Below are 27,522 nucleotides of genomic sequence, written 5' to 3' on the forward strand. Positions count from 1 at the left end.
CCGATGAAAGCTACAATTATTATTAAACAATGCAGTGGTTTAATTATTGAAATACATACATCTAAGTGTTTTACATGCATAGAAAGTTAAAATATATACTATATACTAAGACAAACGTTTGACTAACTGACGTTAAATAACACCGGATGTACCTGTTCCAACTTACTTGGTAAGAGAACTTGCGGTTTTCTTTCAATCCCGATCGACGATAACCTACGCACATCCTCCCATATACTTTAAATCAGCTCTAGATTACTTATAATATCTAATACAATGTAAATGCTATGTAAATAGTTGTTATACTGCATTGTTTAGGGAATAGTGACAAGAAAAAAGTCTGTACATGCTCGAACAACAAGTGCTGGAAGAGCACTTCCAGGTTTTCTCGATTCACGGTTGGTTGAATTCGCGCATGCGGAACTCATGGATAAGGAGGGCCGACTGTACTGGTATTTATGTAGCTATGCACATTTTATTCTACGTTCATACTTCAACGTCTAACTTTATTTTCTATATAATGGTATGGTACCATTCAATCTCCCTCCTATATGCTGATTCATCACCACCTTTGATTCTGCATACAACAGCAATGTTGTCAGCAAACTTAAAAATTCACATTGGAGCTGTACTTGGTTAGCCTCAGTCATCAGTATAAAGCGAATAGAGCTGAGGGCTAAGCACACAGCCTTTGCTGATGGAGACTGGAGATGTTGTTGCCAATCGGAACAGACTTAGGTCTGCAAGCGAGGAAATCAAGGTATTTATACAAGAGATTATCAAGGAAAAGGTCTTCGAATTTATTGATTACAGTTGGCCCTCCTTATCCGCGAGTTCCACATGTGCGAATTCAACCAACCGCAAATCGAGAAAACCCGGAAGTGCTCTTCCAGCACTTGTTGTTTGTGCATGTACAGACTTTTTTGTCATTACTCCCTAAACAATGCAGTATAACAACTATTTTACATAGCATTTACATTGTATTAGGTATTATAAGTAACCTAGTGACGATTTAAAGTATATAGGAGGATGTGCGTAGGTTATCGTGGATCGGGATCAGAAAAAAACTGGAAGTTCTCTTACAAAGTCGGAACAGGTACATCCGGTATTATTTAGCGTCAGTTAGTCAAGTGCTTGTCTTAGTATATAGTATATATTTTACCTTTCTATGCATATAAAACACTTAAGAAATGTATGTTTCAGCGCCGGGCTCGGGAACAGAAGTTCCTGAGTTTGAACCAGTGACAGACCACCCCCGAGCACACTCCCCATCCCTGCCAGGTTGCTGTGGAGGATCAAAAACCCAAAACCCAATAATTAAACCACTGCGTTGCTTAGTAATAATTGTAGCTTTCATCGGGGCAGGGCCTTCCTCACTTTATCCTTTAAAATTGTTCCAATCGTTGACCAACTATGGCCTAACACTTTTCCAATGACCGATGGCATTTCACCTCTTTCCGATTGTTTTATTATTTCCACTTTATTTTCAATTGTGATCGTGGTTATTTTCGTGAACAGAAATGCTTCAGATTCAGAGCTCTGCCGCCGGGTCCTAATGTCCACCGCACTGAGACAGGTTAAATAAGGTCCGGGGTTCCGCTGGGTCCTTGGGTCCTAAGGTCCACTGTATTGAGACAGGTTGAATAAGGGACTTGAGCATCTGCGTTTTTGGGTATCTGCGAGAGGTCCCGGAACCAATCCCTCGCGGATAAGGAGGGCCGACTGTACTTTCAGGAGTACGACAGTGTTGACAGCAGAGCTGTGATCAATAAAGTCTTGACTTTGAATTGTTGAAATTTTTTTTGTTTTATTGGATTTGCACCCTAACCAACACACAGTAAATTACTAATGCCTGTAAATAAATGTACGTGGTGAATAAGGTTGATCCATGATTAATGGGCTGAATGGCTGACTCCAGCTTATGTTCTTACCAGCCAAGCAGTCTCAAAGACATACAAATGTCCACTGCATCTGAAAGACAGGAAATAGGGGTACAATCTGAAGCTGCCTTTTGAAGGAAATATTTTCCCTCTGCCATCAGATTTCTGAATGGACATTGAACCCATGAACACTATCTGACTACTTTTTCTTTTATTTCTCTTTTTGAACTACTTCTTTAATTGAACTATTTAACATACATTTACTGTAAATCATTTTTCTATTATTGCACATTGCAATGTACTGCTGCCACAACTAATTTCACAACATGCACCAGTGATACTAAACCTGATTCTGAAATATTTCCAGATGTTAATTCAGTTTCCAACCAATTAACCGACAGTAAGATCTGAGATACATAGCCTGAATTTTCACAGTTCAAAATAACCCCAAAATCTTTTTAAAAATCCACTTCTAGGAAGTGGAAAGGAGGCAGAAGGAACAGAAAGCTTCAAACAATGAAGGAACAGAAGGAACAATATCAGCAGACTATATGACAGCAACGAGCCTCATTCAAATTAAACCTCTGCTTAACATTCATTGCTCCAGGGAGCACAATCCAGCTTCTCCAGTCTAACTTTGTTGCTGAAGTCACTCGTCCCTGGAACCATGCCAGTAAATCTTTTCATATCCTTCCTAATGTGGTTTTCATCAGAATCAGACAGTACTCCAAGTGTGGCTGTAAACAAATGCCAGGTTTTCATTCATCTCCAAGGTGAAATATAAACAATTTTATTTTTAAAATGCCAGAACTTAAACGACAAGTGCTCCAAGGGTCAGCTTCCGAGCACATTAGGCTTCATAAAAAGACACATATGGTCCATGTTGCTGCCTTGCCTACAGAGCATTTTTCCTTCAACTGAGCAGGACTGTGTTAATACAGCACCTTTAACTTTACAGGAAGACAGAAACAAAAAATCAGTTTGGACCAGATGACCAAAAAACTGGGTACAAACATTTTAAGTAGTGCCTAATGAGGAATGATTTAGGAAGGGAATCCCGGGAGCCAGGCAGGTAAAGGCATATCACTGACATATGATGCTAGAATATAGAAGAATTTTGGCGGGAGTGGGGGGAGAATCTCATTGAAATCCTCTGTGCCAACCGTGTTCTCACCCTAAATGATGTTTATTTCAGTGTGTAAAATACTCAGTTCAAAACTGTCCTCCTTCAATTACACATTATACATACCATCCTGCTTGCTACTCTCCCACATCTCATCCCTCCAGATTCCTAAACCTATTACTGTAACTTCTATTTCCCATGGGTGAAACTTTGTTTCAACACCCACATGACCACTTTCAAAGATCCAGTGTGTCAGATTTTTTGATTCACCATAACACTTCTACACCTAATGGATAAACTTACTTGCTTCATTCCCCCCCGCCCCCGTCACACTTTATAACTCTGCCCTAGTTAGCATTAAAACAGTTACTTCAGCTAACTTGTTCCAACTACTTTCTCATTTGGATTCACTTGAACCGTCACTCATTTAGACAGACCTGGCTAGGTAAGCAAAGCAATCCTTGATTTGTTTTCTTGACAACAGACCACCATCTCTAAGGCAACTTTAACTTAACATCCAGTCATCAATCTATCTTCATTCAGTGGATTACACACCCTCTAAGATTTGCCCTGCTTTGTTCTAGTTCAGTTCACTCTTTACCTCTCCCATCTCCTCCAGACCCTTTCCAAACTCAAAGTTCACATACATCACCATAAACTATCCTGAGATTCATCGTCTTGCAGGCATTCACAGAACAAAGAAATAGAGCAGCATCAAATAAGGACTACACACAAAGTCTGACAAACAACCAAAAGGCAAAGTGTCCATAAATAGACTTCCATCTCTTCCTGTCTTGGGTTAGTTGCTATTCTTCATTGAATATATTTCTTAACCCTTCTGTTCTGTATTTTTCCCAAAGTTCAATCACCCTTTAAATTTATAAAGCACAGTCACATTACTGAATCTATTCCCCTCCTATATATATTGTATCCTTTCCCTTCTTCAAACCTTTAATCACAAGCCAAGATTCCTTTGGTCCCTCTTTGAATCCTATCAGTTGGGTTTTAGCCTCTATCGTAACATCAAAAGTGTCATGATGGTGTTAAAAAATTCTTCCCCAACCAAAGACTGATTTACTTTACCTCTCAACCCCATTCTCCAGCCTTCTCTCCATAACCTATGATGCCCTGACTTATCAAGAACCCATCAACCTCTGCTTTACATATAACCAATGATTTGGCCTCCACAACCACCTGTGGCAATGAATTCCACAGTTCACCAGGCTAGAACGAGGCGCCATCGGTTAAGGGTGAAATGTGAAATATTTAAAGGGATACTGAGGGGAATCTTTTTCACTCAGAGGATGGTGCAGGTGTGGAATGAGCTGCCAACAGAAGTGATGGATGCAGTTTCCTCCCACATTCCAAAGATCTACTTGTCAGGGTTAGTAAATTGTGGGAATGCTACACTGGCAGTGGGAGTATGGCAACACTTGCAGACTACCCCCAGCTCATCCTCGTTTTTTTGATTTGATGTTCACGACACATTTCACTACGTTTAACGTAGATGTGACAACTAAAGCTGATCTTTAACCTCAGCACGACGTACACAGAGTACATTAATACCTCGAGTATACACTCAGAAGGTATATGGCATGCTTGCCATTATTAGTTGAAGAACTATGTTCAAGATTTAGGAAGCTACCTTGCAGCTTTATAAAACACTGGTTAGGCCACAACAGGAATACAGCATTCAATCCTGATCATCCCATCAGGGAGGATGTGGGCATTTTAGATAGTGTGCAAAAGAGGTCTCATTGGATGCTTGGTTGTGCTACAAAGAGGACAACAAAATAGGATTTATTTTGACACAACAGTTACAGCATGGCATCAGGCCCTTCCAGTCGCACCCATGAAACCAAATATCCTACTCACTCTTTGGAATGTGGGAGGAAATTAGAGCTCCCAGAGGAGTTTCCCTTCAACAAGAAACTGGTGGTCAGCACTATCCTGGTAGTGAGGGGTTGAGCTAACTAGGTTGTCAGGTCACTTTGAGAGGCAGTAGGCTATTGGCGAAAAAAAAAATGAACTGCAGAAATCTGGATCAAAAACAGAAAAGGCTACAAAGCTCAGCAAGTCAGACAAAAACCTTAACATTCAGGTTGGTGCGTCTTTGTCAGAATGAGCTTTTCCAACATTTTCTATTTTCATTTTACTTGGTCTTGTTTTCATTCTGCAATAATCTGGTTCTTTGGTCTGAGCTCTGCATTGCTTGGTTAAATAAATGTTAAATTTCCCACTTGATTTCAATTCGTGTCTCTGGATCTTTAGCCCAGGCTCCTGAATAACTAGCCCACTATGCTATCCTTTCCAATGAACTGTGGTAACTTTTCCCAGGCCACTCCACAAAACAGTGCCAAAGTACATTTCAGTTTGTTTTGCCAGCAATAGGAGTGTATTCAGAATCTCTTGTAACTTCTTACACAAATCTACTGCAAATGTAATCCCAGCACCGTGTAAAAATGAACACTGCTTTTCCACCCTGTGGCAATCGTAAATGGAATTTGCATCCAAGTACCATTTCACCATAGCAGATGAAAGATCAAGTATCTCTCCTGATTCATTTGATTCCTCAGCCCTACTCCCCACATATTCTCTGTGCATGGTCCATTTCTGGAGATGTTGTAAATGTTTTTGGCAGGAGCTGATGGACTTTTTAACTGAAACTATTTTGTCAACCTCTTACTTACAAATGTATGCTTTAAATATACAGTTCAAAGAAACAACAAAGGAGTTCTGTCATTCTATTCACAGAGGGTCAATAGTTTCAGATTCTGTCGTCATCAAGCCACATGGAATGAACCACAAGCTAGCTCTCTTTCTGTCAGCTCTCCAATTCCAGGGACATTTACTTTTTGGAGTTTTCTCACTCTAGCTCCCCTTCAGTCCATGATGGTGTGCCAAAATAATTAAACTAATACCCAACTGGGGTGGCAGGGTGGAACTATGTCTCTTCTATCCTCGACGAGCCCGCATGTCACCCTTGGGCCTTGTGTCTTCTATTATTGGGTCAGTTTGATTCTGGGAAATAATAAGATGCTGGGTGCCTTACCCTAACTATAACTCTCTATCACGTACATCGCTATCAGGTCTCAAGTTCAAGTTTGTTGTCATTCAACTGCACATAGGCATACAGCAAAACATCATTCCTCTGGGGGCGAAGGTGCAGACCACTGTCCAGCACATACAGATACTATATATTAGTACATGTTTAACTGTCATTCAGCCATACGCATGTAGACAGCATGAGGCCAAAATGCAAAAACAATCACACACAGCACATACAGTCACAAAACAATATCAGCACAAATCCCTGAGTGGCGTGGCCTGAAGGTTGACATAAGGTGTGAGATGTATGTTTATGTACAATATTACCGCCTTTGCACCCTCTCAAGCCTCCACATGCTTCCTATAATGGAGTGACCAGAATTGAATACAAAGTGGCCTAACCAGATTTTTAAAAAACTGCAACAGCCCAACTTGGGAACTCACAGCCTTTGAGTAATAAAGACAATCATGCCAACACCACCTTTACCAACCTGTCAACCACTGTAGTCACTTTCAGGGAGCTGTGGACTTGGACCCAAGATCTCTTTGAATGTGACACTGTTGAGGGTCTTGCCAATTAACTGTGCACTGTCCCTTTACATCTGTCCACACTGCTGTTTTGTGCTCTCTTCCCTCTACTTTCACATTCTGTGCCCTTTTCCTAGCTCTTCTGAGAAAGAATGTGCTGGTATTGGAGAGGATCCATAGAATGAAAGGGTTAACGTGTGGGCAGCGTTTGATTCTTCAAGGAATTTTAACTGTTTGTCAGCTTATAGACAGAAGCAAAGTTATCCCTTCAAAGCTATCTTCAATTCCACTCTTTCTCAAACCTCTGTTCTTTCAACTCCAAAAGCCATGTCACTTTTTAGATCCAGATTTATTAGTCACATGTACAAAACAAAGTGAAATACATTGTTTCTGTGAACAATCAACACACCCAAGTTTCCACTGGGGTCAGCCTGCAAGTGTCGCCACACATTCTGGTTCCAGCATGGTAATGTAGCACTTAGGAGTAATGCTTTACACTGCCAGCAATGGAAAGATCAGGGTTCAATTCCCGCCACTGTCTGTCAGGAGCTTCTATGGTCTCTCAATGACCGCATGGGTTTCTTCAGGGTGCTCCGGTTTTCCCACATTCCAAAAGACGCACACGTTAGTTAGTTATGAACATGATAATTTGGCACTGAAAGCATGGCAACACTTGCAGTCTTCCCCCAGCACAATCCTAGAACTGTGTTGGCATAAACAACACATTTCACTGTATGCTTCAAAGTATATGCGACAAATAAAGATAATCTTATTTACTTATTTGGATACAGCATGAAACAGGTTCCTCTGTCCCTTTGAGCTACATCATCTAATCACGGGACAATTTACAAAGACCAATTAGCCTACCAACCAGTACATCTTTGGACTGTGGGAGGAAACCAGAGCACCTGGAGGAAAACCATGCAGTCATGGGGAGAACGTACAAACTTCTTGCAGACAGCAGTGGGAATTGAACCTGGGTCATGGGTACTGTTAAGCATTGTGCTACGTTACCTTGCTGCCCCATTAAAAAGATCATCTTTAACATAGCACACCTATAAAAGGTTCAGCAGAAGAACTTAAGCAACAACAAAACAAGCACCTTTCCTACCCTCCCTCCCACACACAGGCCTCCATCCCCAGGACAAGCTGCCTCAAGGTCTCCAGTGCTTGGTCCCGATCTCAGACACTGAGTCTCCAGCCTCCAGTCATTGACCTGGACTCAGAGACCTCCAGACAAACCGATCCAAGGCCAGTAAATACATGTCCAGTGCTCTCCAATCGCTGCCCATGAGTACTTCAAAACTAGCCACACCACAGTAACAGCCTTCACACGTGGGAACAACCAATGTCAGGTACATTCACAAATTTAATCTTTTACCAGCACCGTGCAGGACAAAAGTTCTGCATTCAATGATTCCTTTGACATGAATAATGGTATAATGGGGAAATATTTTACTCCAATGTCGTCACCAGGGTCAATGTTGCTGCCTCCCACTGCAAAGAGGCATTTTTCTTCTGGCTGAAAACTAATACTAAGATACTTAGTTCTGTGAGGAAGAATTTCTTAAAGTAGACAGCGAATTTTTTCAATTATTTATTTATCATATGTGCAAAGCATGCAATAAAATGCGTCATTTGTGCAGACAACCAACAAAACCCAGGGATGTGCCGGGTCACCATACATTCCAGCGCCAACACAGCATGCAAAAAACGCTTGGCAAACAACAAAGAACATAACAAGCAACAAAACAAGAGCAAAACAAACACCGTTCCTTCCTCATTCTTACACATACATGTAGTGCTCAATCATCCTTAATCTGACCCCTAACTTCCCTGTCCCTAAAAGCATTCCTATGAACCTGAAAAGAACTAAATCTGAGCCACGACCTCAATGGCAACCGCAACTCGGCACCACCTTGACGAAATTTTTTTCTAATTCTCTACTACAGAGGGCTATGGGTGTTCAATCCTTCGGTGTACTCAATTCCAAGATCAGTAGATATGTGGACACTATTATGGGATGGAATGGATAGGAAATGGATGCAAGTTATGATACGTGAATGGGCTGTGGTATCTAGCTAGCTACGACAATGAACGGGAAGCAAACATGACCTATCACAGCTAGTCTTTCCTCTGAAGAATGCACCTGTAATGACCACTAAACCAGCACCATGAACACCCAGCAACTTCAATGTTTCCTCAGCTGATTCCCTACTTTCCTGCAGCCAGTGACAGCTCGCAAACCAATTGCAAAGAAAAAGTCAACTATTCCTTTTATGAGTTATGCAGAAAATATACATGGCTGGACAAGATACAGAGAGCTTCTAATAGCTCATTAAGTCTGCCAGAAAGCAAATCACATCACACCTACAGAAATCAACTAAAAAAATTATGAGGGAAAAGATCAAATATGAAAGCAAGCTAGTTAAAAATATCAAGATGGATAGAAAAAGCTTTTTCAAGTATATAAAAAATAAAAGACAGATGAGAGTGGATACAAGACAATTAGAAGATGAGGCTGAAGAAATAATAATGGGGACAAGGAGATGGCAGATGAACTAAATGAATATTTTGCATCAGTCTTCACTGTGGAAGACACTAGCAGTCTGCTAGATATTGAAGGTGTGAAGAAAGAGAAGTGACGGGGAGAAGGTGCTCAAAAAGCAGACCTAAGGATACAAAAGTCACCTGGATCAGATGAACTGCACCCTAGGGTTCTGGAAGAGGTAACAGTAGAGACTGTGATGATATTAATGATCTTTCAAAAATCATTGGATTCTGGCATGGTTACTAACATGGTTAAAGCATTGGCTGATACATAGGAGGCAGCAAGAGGAAATAAAAGGATCCTTTTCTGGTTGGCTGCCAGTGACTAGTGGTGGTCCGCAGGAGTCAGTGTTTATAAACGATTTAGATGATGGAATCGATGGCCCGTTGCCAAGTTTGCAGATGATACGAATCTTGGTGAAGGGGCAGGTAGTGTTGAAGAAACAGCAAGGTTGCTGAAGGACGTGCAGATTAGAAGAGTGGGCAAGAAAGTGACAAATGAAACAACACGGAGAAAATCCAAAAATCTGAGGTGTAAAGGGACTTGGGAGTCCTTTTGCAGTTGAGTCAGTGGTGAAAAGGTAAATGCAATGTTAGCATTGATTTCAAGAGGTCTAGAACACAAGAGCAGGGATGTGAAGCTGCACTGTGGAGACCTCACCTTGAATATTATGTGCAGTTTTGGGAAAAATATGCTGGCATTGGAGAGGGTTCAGAAGAGGTTCACGAGGATGATTCTAGGAGTGAAAGGGTCATCATACTAGGAATGTTTGATGGCTCTGGGCCTGTATTCGCTGGAATTTAGGAGTATGGGGGGTGGGGGATCTCATTGAAACCTTTAGAATGTTGAAAGGCCTAGACAGAGTAGATATGGAAAGGAAGTTACTCATCAAGGTGGAGTCTAGGACAAGAGGACCCTTCTCAGGATAGAGGGACGTCCATTTAAAACAGAGAAGCAGAGAAACTTCTTTATCCAGAGGGTGGTGAACTTGTTACCACAGGTAGCTGTGGAGGTCAGGTTGTTGGGTGTATTTAAGGCAGAGATTGACAGGTTCTTGATTGATCACAGCATCAAAGGTTATGGGGAGAAGGCCATGGCATGGGGCCAAGAAGGGGGGGAAAGGATCAGCCATGACTGAATGGTGGAGCAGACTCAATGGGCTAAATGGCCTAATTCTGCTTCTATGTCTTCGAGTGTGGGGTCCGAGACACACACAATGAAATTGGCATAAATAAGAGAATTTTCTTCTCATAAAAGGAAACCATCTTCGTTGGGACATCTCCATTATCACTTAATGGATGCCAATGTGATTTATTTAGCTCACTTTGTCCTCTGCTGGCCCATTGCCAACTCTCCAAACTCCACAAACCTCAGCTTATGGATGAACTTGATAGTTCATCCACTATCCTTACCAGGCATCAACACCAACCGTATAACGGTTAGTGCAACTGCTTTGCAGTGCCAGAGATCACCGATGAGGGGTTCGGTTCCTTCCCACTGCTTGTAAAGAGTTGGCATGTTCTGCCCGTGGGTGGGTTTCCAGTTTCCTCCCACAGGTCAAAGATGTATGACTTAGGGTTAGTGAGTTGTGGGTACCAGAAGCGTGGTGACACTTGTGGGCTGACCCCAACACAATCCTCTCTGGGTTGGTTTGACAGAGACATTGCATTGTATGTTTCGATATACATATGACAAATAAAGCTAATCTTTAATCTTAGCATGAAGCTATGGCTCAGTTTCAAATCCTTCTCTCTGGGCTTGATCCTCTGAACTTCTCCAGACCTAACCCTTTATGGTCTCAGTACTACTAACATTATTCATGTCAACCTGCCCCAAAATCCCTCGAGGCTCATTCTCTTATCTTTAATAAAGAACCTATAAGGAGCCTCCAATGCAATTCGAAAATTTGTACTGTATGTTTTAAAGATGCTTTTGAAAGTAAAGGGTTGACAAAATAGTTTCAGTTAAACAGTAAGTCCACCAGCACCTGCTTTGATGCCCTCTTCTGGATTTCATGGAAGATCCTGTGCGGATATTTTGAAAGGAAGTGTGACTGTTTGGAACTTAAAGGAGATTTCAATATCAAACCATGATTGGCATGCAGTAAATATGTTCAGAATTTCTGTTGCCAGGGTAAATGTGTGGAATGTGAACAGATGAAAGAAAGTTAGCTGCCTCTCCCATCCTTAGTAACTTATTTTCTAATTCATCTCTTTCATCTTTAACACCATTTACTTTGAGAATTTGCACTGCATTTCATTAATATGTCAAGAACAGTGGAGGACTAAGCCACTGGAGTAACCGTCTCTGTCATTTGCTTAGCATCCAACAGGCAAAGTACGGTAGCCCACGCACAAACATGAGTGACACTGTGGATAGTGTTTATTAACCAACTTACGATATTCAGACTGTCTAGCATCATTGCAATATCCAGCAATAATAAGGTTGTTTTCTCTGGAGGGGCACAGGCTGAGGAAAGACCTGATCGAGGTTGATAAAATTTTGCGATGCAGAGATGGGTAGACAGAATCCTTTTTCAACGATTTAAGGAACAGATTCTTCCCTTCTGCCGTCGGATTTCTGAACAGTCCACGAGCACTAACTCATTGTTATCTTTTTGATATACATATACACACACACTATATATACTGTACATACATACAGAGTACCGGGGTGCCTAAAACTTCTGCACATTATTGTAATTTTATGTATTGCACTGTACTGCAAAAACAAACAATTTCATGACACGTGAGTGTTGATAAAATGATTCTGATATGGGTCTCTATTGTGGACAGAGTGGGAAGGGGTCAGGGAGAAGGGATTCATGGTTGGGAAAATGGGAAGAGGGAGGGAGCAGGAAGCACCAGAGAGCCACCCTCTCACCCTGGCACTCCTTCTCTGCCACCTGTCCCACACCCCTCCCACGGCACTCCACCTTCACCATACACATCTTTTGCTACCACCAGATTTACAAACTCACTCTCCACTCCACGTTGACAAATACAGTAGTGCAAAAGCCTTAAACACCCTAGGTATATACACGTATCTAAGACTTTTGCACTGCATATAGCAATCTGTGTTGCTTGCAGCATTCCATTCTGTTGCAGTGCATCGTTCTGCTACACACTGTGGGAATGGTGTGTTGGCGCCAGTATGTGAGGCTGCCACCAGCACATCCTGAGGCTGCGTCGGTCACTGACGCAAATGATGCATTTCATTGTATGTGATAATTAAAGAAATCTAAATCTGATGACTGCCAAAAACACTTGCATCTCCAACGTACATCTACGTGCAGAGAGAAGGAATAAAAAAATGGATCAGAAGAGATACTTAACTTGATTTTCCATCTGGTGTGGTGAAATGCTGTCCAGATTTAAATTCCATTTACCATTGTCATGCAGTGGAAAAGTAGTGTTCCTTTACATAGAGGTGAGATTACATTTGTAGTGGATGTGTATAGCAATGACAGGAATTTTTGAATACTCCCCTCTGGTACTAGCTGTGTTATCCTTACCAATGAACTGTAGTAAACTCTTCCCAAGTCACTCCACAGAACAAACTGAAGTGTATTTTGGCACTGTTCTGTGGAATGACTTGGGAAAAGTTACTATAGTTCAATGGGAAGGATAGCACCGTGCTTAAGTTAGCAGGCCCATTACTTTGGAGTCTGGGCTGAAGATACAAAGGCAAATTTGAAATCCCACCTGGAAATCTAACAAATACGGCTGTACCGATTTTTTATAAATGTTCATCAAGACTTCCTTAGTCTTCTACTTCATGTCTCTATTCATGAAGGCCAGGATCCCTCAATGCGTTTTCATTCTGCTATCAAACCCCAATTAATAAAGCAAAAAAAAACTAGAAGCACTGAACAAGTTGGGGGGGGGGGGGGAGAGAGAGATATCTGCATGTCAAAACTTCCTATTATTCTCAGAATTAGTTAGGGAGTATTTTGACACAGTCTGAGTTTGTTGTAGCAGGAAGTTTGGAATAACCTCTAATTTGCTTCCCAATCATGCATTGGATGAATGGACAGTTGTTGCTTGCCTTACCAATATCAACTGGAAAGAGGCAGGCTTGCAGGAGGGGAGAGGAGAAAAGAGTGCATAACCTCACTTGCCCCGTTACTGAAATGTTCCCACAACCTACAGACCCACTTTCAAGGACTCGTCATCTCATGTTTGGGACATCTATTGCTTATTTACTATTTTTTCCCATTTGTATTTGCAGTTTGTTGCCTTTCGCACACTAGTTGAATACCCAAGCTGATGCAAACTTTCACTGGTTCTATGGTTATTGTTCTATTATGAATTTATTGAGTATTCCCACAAGAAACTGAATCTTAGAATTGCATATGGTGACACATTTGTACTCTGAGAAATTAACCTTGAGATTTGAATTAGATCATTAGCACATTTGACTCCAAATAATCCATCATGAAAAGCAGTTAAGTTTATTAACAATGTACATATATCACCCTGAGATTCATTTTCTTGCAGGCATTCACAGTCGAACAAATACAATAGAATCAATGAAACACTACGAAGCCTAACAACTAATGTGCAAAAGACAAACTGTGCTAATACAAAAACATAAGTAAATAAATTATACCGAGAACACAAGTTGGTGAGTCCTTGAAAATGGATCTGTAGGTTGTGGAATCAGATCAGTATTGAGGTGAGTGAAGTTACTCACGCTGGTTCAGGAGTCTGATGGTTGAAGGTAATAACTATTCCTGAACTAGTAGTGTGGGACACAAGGCTCTGGTCCCTCCTTCCCAATGATAGCAGTGAGAAGAGAGCATTGCCTGGATGTCAAGCTAATGTCAAACTACAAGGTGGAAGAACAATTAACATGAGGGGGATTTTTAAAACCATATTGAAAACTAAATCTGCACGCTCAGAATACTTCCTTTAAACAAAAATGACAAGTACACCAAATATCATGCTGCAAAATAAATCCAGCAGTCAATAAACCTCAGACTAAGAGCAGCAGGTCAGACAATGGCACTATTGGCTGGTCTTGTTAGAAATGACACAAACACAGGGCACTGGGCACAAACTGTCCCTGCATTCTATCCAGAGTGGTTTGTGAGTGGAACCCCCCATCAGGGGTGGTGGTGGTGGTAGTAGAGGTAGATATATTAGGGTCATTTAAGAGAACCTTACATAGATGAAAGAAAAGTGGAGGGCGATGAAGGGTGGTTAAAAGTTCAGCACATCCTGGGTCAAAAGACCTGCACCATACTGAACTATGCCAACCTGTTCTATGTTCCATATGTCCCACTCGAACCTTCTCCCAGCTTTCCAAATCCGTATCTACTGGAATGATCTACTTTGCCTTCTCCCTCTTATTCTTGCCCCATACACCGATTAAGGGAATCTACACAGTTTAAGCACTCACAATCACAGTGATCCTTTGGTAAAGAGATTTCATCCAAATCTTGTGCTATGCTTCTTGGTAATTGTCTAATACTGATGGCATACAGGTATTCTCTTCTGAGTGGAAACAGTTTCACTCCTTACACCTTCATATATTAAAACAAAAAAATTCCTTTAAAGATTAGCTTTATTTGTCACATATACATTGAAACAATGAACCACTGAAATGATTCATTTGGATCAAAATCAACAATTAGCTTAGCAGCCTGAAAATGTCACCACACTTCTGGCAGCAAAATAGTAACCCCACAACTCACTAACCCTAACCATGCGTCTTTTGAATGTGGGATGAAACCCTGGCGGTCACAGGAAGACTGTACAAACTCCTTACAGACAGTGGCAGGAATCAAAACCCAATTAGTGATCATTGGTGCTGTAAAAGCGTTTCACTTACCCATACTCTGTTGTTCATTTCACAGCCTTTCCTCATCAGAACCGTGACTCATTTTTAGGTGCACCTACTCTTTAAGGCAAATATCTAATCAGCCAATCACGTGGCAGCAACTCAATGCATAAAAGCATGCAGAAATGGTCAAGACCTTCGGTTGTTGTTCAAACCAAACATCAGAATGGGAGAGAAATCAGATCCAAGCAACTAATTTTAGAATGATTGTTGGCATCAAATAAGGTGGTTTGAGTATCTCAGAAACGACTGATCTCCTGGGATTCTCACGCACAACAGTTTCTAGAGTTCATAGACACAAAAAACAATCAGTGAGTGGCAGTCCTGTGGGTGAAAACACCTTGTTAACGGGAGAGGTCAGAGCAGACTGGCCAGACTGGTTCAGGCTGACAGGAAGGCAACAACTACTCAAGTAACGATGCATTAGAACAGCGATGTGAAGAACATCTCTGAACGCAGAACACATAAAACCTTGAAGTGGATGAGCTACGGCAGCAGAAGACTAGAAATATACACTCAGTAGCCACTAACCTAATAAAGTGGACAGTAAGTGCACATTTCTTCCTGTTGATGTATACTGACTGCATTCTTTCGCTGCTTCTCAGTAGCCTTCCACAAGACAATGATCAAAAAGGTACAGTGTAGTTTTTTAATGGTATCTGTACTTCTCTCAATATAGGCTTAGCATACAATGCAATTCTTCAAAATCAAGAGCAGCTTTGTGGAGCTCCACCCTCAAAGTTCCAGCGACCCTGGTTCAACCCTGCCCTCATGATGCAGAGAGCACCGCCTCCTGAATCCCAAACTCGAGTTGATAGACTAAATGGCACTGAAAACATGGGTGGGCAGTGGAAATCTGGAGGAGAGTTGAATATTTAAAGTGGAGGTTGATGGGTTCCTGATTACTAGCAACATCAAAGATTACACAAAAGGCAGGAGCATGGTGTGTTGGGGATAATAAATCAGCCATGACCGAATTGCAGAGCAGACTTAATGGGCTGAACTCTACTCCTGTCTTACGGTTTATGGAAGATGTTTCAGAGAAAAAAGTATGGTTTAACACTTGGGATGACAGATTGGCCTATGTTGTGAGAAAATGTAGGAAGATAGCGATTCCACCCCCCCCCCCAAGATAACACACCCATGAATGGCACTTATATATTTTTTAAATGACAATCCTGACGTGTATCCTGCCCAGTGAGTAAACACAAATAGATTCCTTTCAGGTTTAAGCCTATTTAGATCCTTCCCATTTGCTGGGTAATCTACGTTGCTCAGTGAACTAGAAGTTTGACACCAACAAGAATTGAAGATATCTAAATTGCAAGTACAGTGGGAATGAGTAGGCTAGGACCCTTGGACTGCTGCAAAATGGTACATTAAAATTAGGAGATTGATATATTATTGCCACATGTATTGAGGTACAGTGAAAAAAATTGTTTTGCATGCCAACCATACACATCATTTCATCACATCAAACAGTACAAGGTAGAACAGAGATGAGGAGGAATTTATTTAGAATTCTCACTGGAGAAGTTCTCTGGTGTTCATTGCCACAGAGAGCTGTGGAGGCTAAGTCATTGGGTACATTTATTGGGCACAGTGGTTATCACAACGCTTTGCAGTACAAGCAACCCTGGCTCAATTTCTGCCATTGTCTGTAAGGAGTTTGTATGTTCTCCCCATGGCTGCTTGAGTCTCCTCCCACAGTACAAAGATATACCAGTTGGTAAGTTAATTGGTCATTATAAGTTGTCCCAAGATTAGGCTAGGATTAAATTGTCACAGACAAATGTGCAGCCCAAGTCATTCTGGCTCCCCTCTCTTCTCCTCACCTCCCTCTGGGTCCCTCCTCCTTCCCTTTCTCCTATGGCCCAATTCTCCTCTCCAAACAGATCGCTCCTTCAGTCCAAAACACTTCTCACCTCCCAGTTTGTCCTTCACCACCCCCCGACCTTCTTTTTCTGGCTTCTGCCCCCTTCCTTTCCAATCCTGATGAAGGATCTCCAGCCAGAAATGTTGACTATTTATTCCCCTTCATTGATGCTGCTGGATCTGCTGAGCTCCTCCAGCGTTTTGTGTGGGTTCCTAAAACTTCCAGCATCTGCAGAATTTCTTGTGTGTCATAAAATCTGTGGTTTCATGACAGATATAAAAATACAATTTTAAGTCTTAGATAAGCGCAGATGATTAAAAAATGGAAAGCTACGTGGGAGGGAAGGGTTAGATTGATCTCAGTAGGTCTAGATGGTCAGCACACACTAGGGTGAAGGGCCTGTACTGTACTGTAATGTTCTATATTCAAGAGAATCAGGAGTCCATGTAACCCATCCATGAACGCCCCCACCTTATTTGGCTTCTTGCCCTTTCCATTCCAGTCCTGATGAAAGGTCTTAGCCTGAAACATTGACTGTTTACTCCTGCTCACAGACGCTGCCTGACCTGCTGAGTCCCTCCAGTGTTTGGGGGGGGGGGAGAGGGAGGAGTGTGTGTGTGCGTGCGCGCATGCACTCTGATCTGGATTTTTTGAAATGCAGAATCTCTTGTGTTGATGACTAAGTAGGGCTTAGTGAGATTTAGGACACTGACAAGAATTCCGGATGGTCGCGAAATTAAAGGCCTGGTTAAAAGTGCTACGAGAGGAACAAATGGGACATACTCATTAGATTTTTAAATAAGCTTCAGCACTGGCACAGGCAAGTCACTTTCAAATACGCTGATGAACTGGTTTTCAAAATTCAATGATCAAATAGAAAAACAATTCCGGGTGCTGCCAATCTGAAAAACAAACAGGAAATGGCCAGGTTCTCTAGAGAGAAATAGAGTCAATAGTTCAGATGATGGCCCTTTATCAGACAGTGCTAAATGTTTTTAAGAAAATGTTAACTCGCAGAGAGTTGGGAGATGGGAGGGGGGCAAAGAGGACAAAGGAAATGTTTTTGATATGGTGGGGTGAATGAGGAGAGTAGAGAACCTTGAGCAAAACTGGAAGAACTCAGTGGGTGGAGCAGTATCTGTGGGAAGTGGAAATGAACTGTCAGCCTCTTGGGTTGAGTAGGGAGTGAATGGTGCAAGGCTGCAGGTACCAGCTGATAGGGTGCTGTTCCAACCATATACAAATAAAAATTAGAGAGCTTTCAACAGGGCAGAAGCAAGAATGTATTGTTCTGTACAAGAATGAGAAGGAAGATGATAAGAGGCATAGAGAAGAGTGGACAGCCAGGCATAAACAGCTATTACAAAGGGATATCCATTTAAGGTGCTTGGAGGAAGGTGATGAGTACCTGGAACAGACTGCTAGGGGTGGTGATAGAAGCAGATACTTAAGGGATATTTAAAAGACTTGCAGATAGGCACATCAATGATAGTAAAATAGAGGGAAGAATTAGATTGACCATAAAATAATTAGGAAGTTGGCACAACACCATGAGCTGAGGGCCTGTTGCCCTTGTCATTATTATAGAAAGAGCAGATTTATCAGGATGCTTTTTTTTCCAGATACAGCACAGAACAGGCCTTTCCAGCCACACCGCCCAGCAATCCCCGGATTTATTTCCCCGATAATCACCAGACAAGTTACAATGGCCAATTATCCTACCACCTCCAAGAGGACCACAACCCTGATGTAGGATTTGGAGGCTTGCTTGCCTCAGTGACTCAGAGAGCTATGTTGTCTGGAGTCAGGGCTTTACGAGAGTACCCGAAGGAGACTCACATGGTCACAGAGAGAACGTACAAGCTCCTTACAGTCTGCAAAGGGAATTGAACCCGGGTAGCTGAGACTGTAAAGTGTTGTACAAACCACTACACTATCATGCTGCCTGGATTAGACAGCACGTCTTGGTGAGGAACAGACTGAGTGAGCTAGGTCTTTTCTCTTTAGAGTGAAGGAGGATCAAAGGCAAACATGATAGGTGTACAACATGAGAGGCACAGATTGAGTGCACAGCAATAAAGCTTTCCCCCGGGATAGAAATGACTACTGTGTAAGGTGGCATAATTTTAAGGTGATTGGAGGAAAGTCGGGGCAGGGGAGAGAGAGATGTCACAGATTATTTATTTTTATTTATTTATTTATACACAGACACACACACACACACACACACACAGTGGCAAGTGCATGGAATGTCCTGTCAAGAGTGGTGGTAGAAGTAGATACATTTGGGGCATTTAAGAGACTCTTAGATAGGCACATGAATGATATAAAAATAGAGGGAAGGGTTATACTAATCCTGGAGTAAGCTATAGGGTTGGAGCAACATGATAAGCCAAAGGGCCTATACAGTGCAGTATGTCCTGTGTGAATAAATTGATAAACAAGGTAGTGGAGGGACAGAGCCGAATGGCTGCCTTCTGGGCTATGTGAAACAACAAGTACAGTCGACCCTCGGTATCCGCGGGGGCTTGGTTCCGGACCCCCCCCCCACGGATACTAAATTCCATGGATGCTCAAGTCCCGTATATAAAATAGCATAGTATTTGCATATAACCTAAAGCACATCCTCCCGTATACTTTAAATCATTTCTAGATTACTTATAATACATAATACAATGTAAATGCTATGTAAATAGTTGTTATACTGTATCGTTTAGGGAATAATGACAAGAAAAAAAGTCTTTACACGTTCAGTACAGACGCAACCATCGTAGCGCTTCTGGGAACACTGATGCTGCCTCGGCATCAGGCGATGCCGATTGTCCCGTGATCTTTAAGTTCTTGAGGCTGTAGCGCTTTACATAGCTAGCCAGCCATCCCTTACTAGCCTTAAACTCCTTCCTCTTGCTCACAACACAAGTAGCGAACGAACGAGACTTGAGGCGAATAATGCTCAAACGAGTAATATTTTTAATCATCTCTCGATTACAGTACTTTACGCTCCCTCTTAGCCGTTGAGGAATTGCTTTGACCACTTAATTGTTTAGGAGCCATTTTTTCACAGAAACAAAGGGTGCACACAACACAAGTAGCATCCAAACGAGACACAAGGCGAACAATGCTCAAACGAGTGCTAGAGAGAGAACTTCCAGTTTTTTTCAATCCCAATCCGCAGTTGGTTGAACCCGCAGATACGGGGGGGGCCGACTGTATTCCAACTTCCCTTTCACCATCAGATTTCGCAATGGACAATAACACAACCCAGGAATACTACCTCACTTTTTTTGTTCATTTTTGCACTACCTATTTAATTAAATTACATATATAGATACAATTCTTATTTCAATATGTAGATCTTTTGTATATTGCACTGTACTACTGCCATAAAATAACACATTGCCAGTGATATCAAACCTGAATCCGATTCACAATCACCCAATGTGCTCACACAGCACAGTTCTAATCAGACAAGAATGCCAGGCACGAGGTGCTTCTCCACAGCTCACTGTCAAAGTCAGTAATTGTGCATGTCACATCAATCCCAATCATGCATAAATTTAAGGTTCTTTAGTCACAGTAGTGAAGCGGTTAGCACAGTGCCACCAACCTGGGTCCAATTCCCACCGCAGTCTGTAAGGAGTTCGTACCTGCTTCCTGTGAATGTTCAAGTTCCCTCTGGGTGCTCCAGCTCTCTCCCAAGTTCCAAAGATGTTTGAGTTAGTAGGTTAAGTATTGGGTCACACCAGTGTTATAAGCAGCGTGGGCTCATTGGGCCGGAAGGACCAGTTTACCCGTTGAATCTCTAAATTGAAAGAATACAAATCTAACCAAACATCAGACTCTGATGCACTTAGTCATAGAAAAGACATATACTGTCTAGTGCCACTGACCTGCACCCAGACCATAGCCCTCCATACCCCTACCATCAAAACTTCTCTTAAACTTTGAAATCGAGCTCGCATGCATCACTTGTGCTGGCAGCTCATTCCACACTCATGAACCTCTGAGTGAAGAAGTTTCCCCTCATGTTCCCCTTAAACATCTCATTTTTCACTCTTAACCTATGACCTCTAGTTGTACTCCCCACAAACCTCAGTGGAAAAAGCCTGCTCTCATTTACCCTATCTATACCCCTCTTATTTTTTGGATACCTCCATCAAATCTCCCCTCAATCTTTGACGTTCCAAGCAATGAAGTCCTAACAAACTTTTCTTGTAACTCAGGTCCTCCAGTATTTGCAACATCCTTGTAAATTTTCTCTTCTCATTACTACCATTGGGATGGAGATACAGGAGTCTGAAGATTCAGACACAATTTCGGAACAGCTCCTTCCTCTCCATCATCAGAATTCTGAACAGTCCATGAATACTACCTTGTTCCTCCTTTTTTTTGTAATGCATAGATTTTAGGTCTTTGCAATGCACTGTTGCCATAGGACAACATATTTCACATCATACATCAGTGATAACAAACCAGATTCTGATTTCTATTGTCAACGATTTTGGGCTCTTATCCAACAAAGAATGTGCTGGCATTGGAGAAGGTCCAGAGAAGGTTCACGAAAATGATCCCGAGAATGAAATGATGAGTTCTGGGCTTGAACGTGTGGAGTTTTGTCAAATGTGGGATCTCGCTGAAACATATAGTGGATGTGAGAGGATGTTTCCTACAGTGGAGGGGTCTAGGACCGGAGGGCACAGCTTCAGAAAAGAAGGATGGCCCTTTAGAACACAGAAGAGGAAATCTTTAACAAGAGGGTGGTGAATCACACGGCTGTGGTGATCAGGTAATTGGGTATATTTAAAGCAGAGGCTGATAGGATGTTGTAAGGGCATCAAAGGTTATGGGAGAAGGCAGGAGAATGGGATTGAGAGAGATAAGTCAGCCATGATGGAATAGTTGAACAGACAATGGGCTGAATGGCCTAATACTGCTCCTAGGTCTTAAGGTTAAAGTTACAAGGACAAAATTCAGAACAAATGATTCAACATGCACCACCAACACAAATCTCATTTTGACAGTGCTTTCCACAAAGCTTTCTTCACGAGCTCATTCAGACAATGTCCAACAATGAGCCACCTCGGGAGAACCTGTAGGAAGAGGTGCAGTCGACGTTTCGTCCTGACGAAAGGTCTCGGCCTGAAACGTCGACTGTACCTCTTCCTACAGATGCTGCCTGGCCTGCTGCGTTCACCAGCAACTTTGATGTGTGTTGCTTGAATTTCCAGCATCTGCAGAATTCCTGTTGTTCACCTCGGGAGAAACTGGGAAAGACTAAAAAGGGAGACTTTGAAAGAGAGAAAGGTTTAGAGAATTGCTAAGGTTCGGATTAAATTTGCTGAAGGCGTTTTGGACAACAGGGAACGTATATCAGAAAGAGAACAGATACCGCAGGACAGAGAACACAAGGCCTTGTGGGGCTTGAAGCATCACGTTGTGAATTTTAGTAACTGAGGCACCACCAGAAATGTAATCCAGGCAGTTTACTAACCAATGAAGTGGTGGATCAGCTGAAACCGGGGAGTTTAAGTGCATGGGCTTTGATAAACTTAGCTCATGAAGAATGCAATGTGCCAGCTAGAACAGTCAAGCATGGAGAAAAAGACACAAATGTTAACACAAAATTGCATGCTTCAAAATAGGTTTGAATCCCCCCCCTTTAAGATGCACCCAAATTGAAAACCCATGACATTTTGGGGTGTCAGGGAGGCAGACAGAAAGCTTAGAGCAGTACCAAAAAGCTGCATACAAATTTACTGTTATTACTTGAGCACAGTAAACATCCATAAAGCTATAAAACTCCAGACCTATATCCTAGTTACAAATTATAATTATCTTTGAAAACCATTCCACACTTACACAACAAAACACATTCACCTAAATTTCACCTCCATCTACAAATAAAAGCCCTGTTATCAACAGGTATACAAAATTATGAGGGGTATACATAGGGTAAATGCAAGCAGGCATTTTCCTCTAAGGTATGGTGAGACTAAATCAAGAGCGCATGGGGTTAAGGGTGGGGAGAGTGTGTGGAACATGCTGCAGGAGTTACAGGTTTGATTTCAAGCAAGAGAAATTTCGATAGCAGCATGCAAGGGAGGGATATGGAGAGCTAGAGTGCAGCTGTTGGACAATGGGACTAGGGAGAATAATAGTTCGGCAGTCACTAGATTGGCCAAAGAGCATGTGTCTGTACTGTAATGTTCGATGACCTGTCGATTTAGAACACCCAAAAGCAAACATTTTAAGTTAATTATGACACTATGGGGAGTTGGGATCTTAAATCAATGCGTGCTTATCATAGTCCTAAAAACAAAGAATCTTAAATATTTCTAAACTCACATGTAGCATACAGGACAGCTTACATTAAAGAAAATACTAACGCCAAACATTTAAAATCAAGCACTTTTGCATTCTCACACAGGCATACATCAGCAAAATTGTTTGCCTTTTAAAATTAAGGCAAAAGAATTCCCAGCAACTCAACATGACAAATCAGCCTTCTGCAGAAACATCTCCGAAAATCAACAGAATTAGAACAGCAAATTACCCCGAACAAACTCTTTTCAAAATTCCATCTCAGTAATTCAGCCAAGATCAAATACCCTGCTACAAGTCTGGTTAATTGTGGGAAGAAAATTATCTGGATGCTTTCTTTTTAAGAGTGAAAGATTCAAACATCAGATTAGACCTTTTCTTTAAAAAAAAATCTATTTTCGCTCTCGCATTCAATTCCCTCTTTCTCACAACCAAACGTGAATATATCACCTGCTGAAAGCCCGTTGTGCCATGCGCCATTCGGATAAAATAGCAACACAATTGCTTACTGTTGAAGAAAAAGGAAATTCCACCTGCCCCAACTCAAATATCATTTAGGAAGAAATAATTATTCAACAGCTCTAAGATTATAAAATTAATGCAGAAACCTCCATTCTAAGGGAAGATACTGAAATGAGTGGCGAGCCGCTCAGTGTGGAGGAAGAGGCCGGGTTGGTGTATGTGTGTGTGTGTGTCAGCTCCTTGGTGCTTAGTCAGGCCCAGCACAAGGCCTCAGGCTTCACTTGCAGTCACCAACTACCCCTCTCTCACATACACTTACAGAAGCAACCCCGGTCTTGCAGCTTCAAGAAAATATTAAATTACCGACGACGACGAGGAAACGTGTTAAAAGCACGGCGAGAGGGAAAGGTATTTTTTTAATCCAAATTAGATTTCCATTAACCATCTGTTGAAAAGGGGAACTGTTCCCGGGCCCCAGAGAGAAGCGAGAAGACAGATTTTGACCACAATTCGCAACTTTTAACCCCCCCTCCCAACCTCACTACACAGAGGCAGAGAGAGAGAAAATAAAATGGCGGTCAAGGGCCTCTCTCATAGGAGGAGGAGGGATAAATTAAGAGAGACAGATGGATCAACCTGCCCCACACACCTTTATCGCCCTATCGGTTCAGCTTAGGAGAAAGCTGAGGTTGGGGAGCGGGGGGTTCAATAAAACGGCGTTAATGTTGGAGGGGGGAGGGGAGGTCATCTTTACCTCACTTTAACCAAATAAAATCGCCGACTTAACCTTCCGGCCGGATTTTCGTGAATAAAAGATTATTACTTTATTTTCTCCGGGAGAGGGAATGTGGTGTAGGGGAAGGTGGAGGGTGTTGAGAGGAAAAGACGGAAAAGAGAGCGAGATCCTCTCACCTGAACAACGTCGGCCATGTTCCCGCCGCAGTGCCCGGATGACAGCAGCCTCGGGCTCGCTCCAACACCGGGCGCGCGGAGCCGGGGCTCAGAGGGAAGGGGGGGCGGGGCTGGCGGGGAGCAGGTCGCCCTCGACGCTGCCGCTCTGGTGGCTTGGAGAGGCGGTGGAAAAGTCCCAGCGAAGCAGTGGGAATGCGCCTGCAATGCTGCCGCCCTGGCGGCAGGAAGGCGCCAACGACGCAGCCGCCCTGGCGGTAGGAAGGCGCCCACGATGCTGCCGCCCTGGCGGTAGGAAGCGATAAACACCTGCGATGCTGCCGTCAGTTTAGAGGGAAAGCATTCTCAATGCTGCTGTCTGTTGCGGAGAGAGGGAAAGGAGCCTCCAATGCGCCCTCACCTGATTGGTAAACGAGCGCAACCAATGCCTCTGCGCGATTGGACAAAAAGTGGCTGCGACACTGCCACCTGATTGGTGGCAAGGTGTCACCAATGCCACCGTTTGATTGGTCGGAAGTCGAGCTGCGGCTGTAACACCACTGCCTGATTGGTGAAGATGCGAGAGGGCCCAAAACGCTGAAGCCCTATCCGTAGTTAGTAGTCCGCAATGCTGCCACCTGATTGGTTAGAAACATGTCTACAATGCTGCTGCTCTGGCGGATGGGAAGGCGGCAGGACTCGCCCGCGATCTGCCACCGCACTCTGAGGGAGGAAGGCGCATGCGAACGTTGCCGCCCTGGCCTTGCGAAGGTAGGCGGCACCAACGCCGCTGCCTGATTGGTGAGAAGGCGCTGGCCTCCAGCTATGCTGCCGCCCTGGCTGTGTGATTGAGGTAAAGCACCTGCTGCGAGGGGGGAGCGAACCCCGCCGCATCCAGCTAGCGATGGAACCGTTGCGCATGCGTGATGACGACAGGCAGTGCCGGCGAAGAGCCCAGGTACAAATATACAAAATGTAGAAACTCATGACGTTGTGCCAACTTTTTAACCTCCTCCAAGATAAATCAAACCCCACCGTCTCTGTTTTTCATGCCTATTTTAAAGTCCTTTAGTATCACTAATGTACGTGCCTCTACCACGACTCCTGTAACCACCATACTGTGTAAAAAAACTTACTTCTGACATTTCCCCGAAGATTTTCCTCCAGTCACCTTAAAACTCTGATCACCTCATATTAGCTAACTTCTTCATGCAAACAGTGGTGCGTATTTGGAATGAGCTGCCAGAAATAGTGGCTGAGTTCAACAGTTCTGGGTAAATTGATTACTCACTTATTTGTCACCATAAATAGGATTAATAAAAGATCGCGCCTAACTGGGTGGACAACCAGTGTGAAAAAGAGAACAGACCGTGTAAATAACAACAATAAATAAATATCGAGAACATGAATCCTTGAAAGTGAGTCCATAGGTTGTGAGAGGAGTTCAGTGATGGGTTGAGTGAAGTTATCCCCTCTGGTTCAAGTGCCTGATGGTTGAGGGGTAATACCTGCTCCTGAAGCTGGTCGTGCGCTTTCGGGAGGTTCCTGTGCCTCCTTCCCAATAGCAGCAACGAGAAGAAAGCATATCCTGGGTTATGGGGGTCCCATATGATGGAATCAGAATCACCGGCAATGTCTTTAATTTGTTAACTTAGCGGCAGCAGTACAATGCAATACATGATTAGAGAGAAAAAAAATCAATTACTATATATATATTAAATAGTCAAATTTAATGTAGTACAAAGACAGAAATAATAAAAATGAGGTAGCGTTTATGGGCTCAACGTCCATTTAGGAATCAGATGGCAGAGGGAAAGAAACTGTTCCTGAATCACTGAGTGTGCGCCTTCAGGCTTCTGTACTTCATCCCTGAACGAGAAGAGGGCATGTCCTGGGTGATGGGGGTCTTTAATAATGGATGCTGCCTTTCTGAGGCACAACTCCTTGAAGATGTCTTGGATACTATGGAGGTTAGTACCCAAGTTGCAACTGACTAATTTTAGAACTTTCTTAGACCATAAGATATAGGAGCAGAAGTAGGCCATTCGGCCCATCGAGTCTACTCTGCCATTCAATCATGGGCTGAGCCAATTCTTCCAGTCATCCCCACTCCCCTGCCTTCTCCCCGTACCCTTTGATGCCCTGGATAATCAAGAACCTATCTATCTCTGCCTTAAACAGACCAATGACTTGGCCTCTACAGCCACTCATGGCAATAAATTCCACAGATTTACCACCCTCTGACTAATGTAATTTCTCCGCACCTCAGTTCTAACAGCACATCCTTCAATCCTGAAGTCGTGCCCTCTTGTCCTAGAATCCCCTACCATGGGAAATAACTTCACCATATCTAATCTGTTCAGGCCTTTTAACATTTGGAATGTTTCTATGAGATCTCCTGAACTCCAGGGAATACAGCCCAAGAGCTGCCAGATGTTCCTCATACGGTAACCCTTTCCATTCCTGGAATCATTCTCATGAATCTTCTCTGAACCCTCTCCAATGTCAGTATATCCCTTCTAAAATAAGGAGCCCAAAACTGCACACAATACTCCAAGTGTGGTCTCACCAGTGCCTTATAGAGCCTCAACATCACATCCCTGCTCTTATATTCTATACCTCTAGAAATGAATGCCAACATTGCATTCACCTCTGCACCACCAACTCATCCTGGAGGTTAACCTTGCACAAGGACTCCCAAGTCCCTCTGCATCTGTGCATTTTCAATCTCTCCCCATCTAAATAATAGTCTGCCCACTATTGCAGTCTGCAGCAGCCACTCCGGTGAATGATATTGTCAAATAGGGTGCCGTGCACAATCCTGATTTGATGGAGACAGACATGAGAGCACGGAGGAACATCTGGTGAAACTTCTGAAATGCCAGTTTCGCCGCCGCTGCTACTGTGCGATCCAGAATCTCCAGAAGGGAAGGCCCCGAGTCCTCGGCTTTGCCTGTTGCTTGGCGGGCGGGGCGGGGTGGAAGTGCTCGGCAGAGATGGTGCT

General features: G+C 42.9%; 1 protein-coding gene across 1 annotated transcript in view; it reads right to left on the reverse strand.

Moving 5' to 3' along the window:
- huwe1 (HECT, UBA and WWE domain containing E3 ubiquitin protein ligase 1) overlaps nucleotides 1-25,578 on the reverse strand; it is a 286,355-nt gene extending 260,777 nt beyond the window's left edge. Inside the window, exon 1 of the mRNA XM_063034669.1 lies at nucleotides 24,543-25,578. The gene's annotated coding sequence lies outside the window, so the exon portion shown is untranslated. The remainder of the gene's footprint in view (nucleotides 1-24,542) is intronic.
- Nucleotides 25,579-27,522: the final 1,944 nt, after the last annotated feature.

The sequence above is a fragment of the Mobula hypostoma genome, chromosome 28, assembly GCF_963921235.1.
Source record: "Mobula hypostoma chromosome 28, sMobHyp1.1, whole genome shotgun sequence".
Lineage (NCBI taxonomy): Eukaryota > Metazoa > Chordata > Chondrichthyes > Myliobatiformes > Myliobatidae > Mobula > Mobula hypostoma.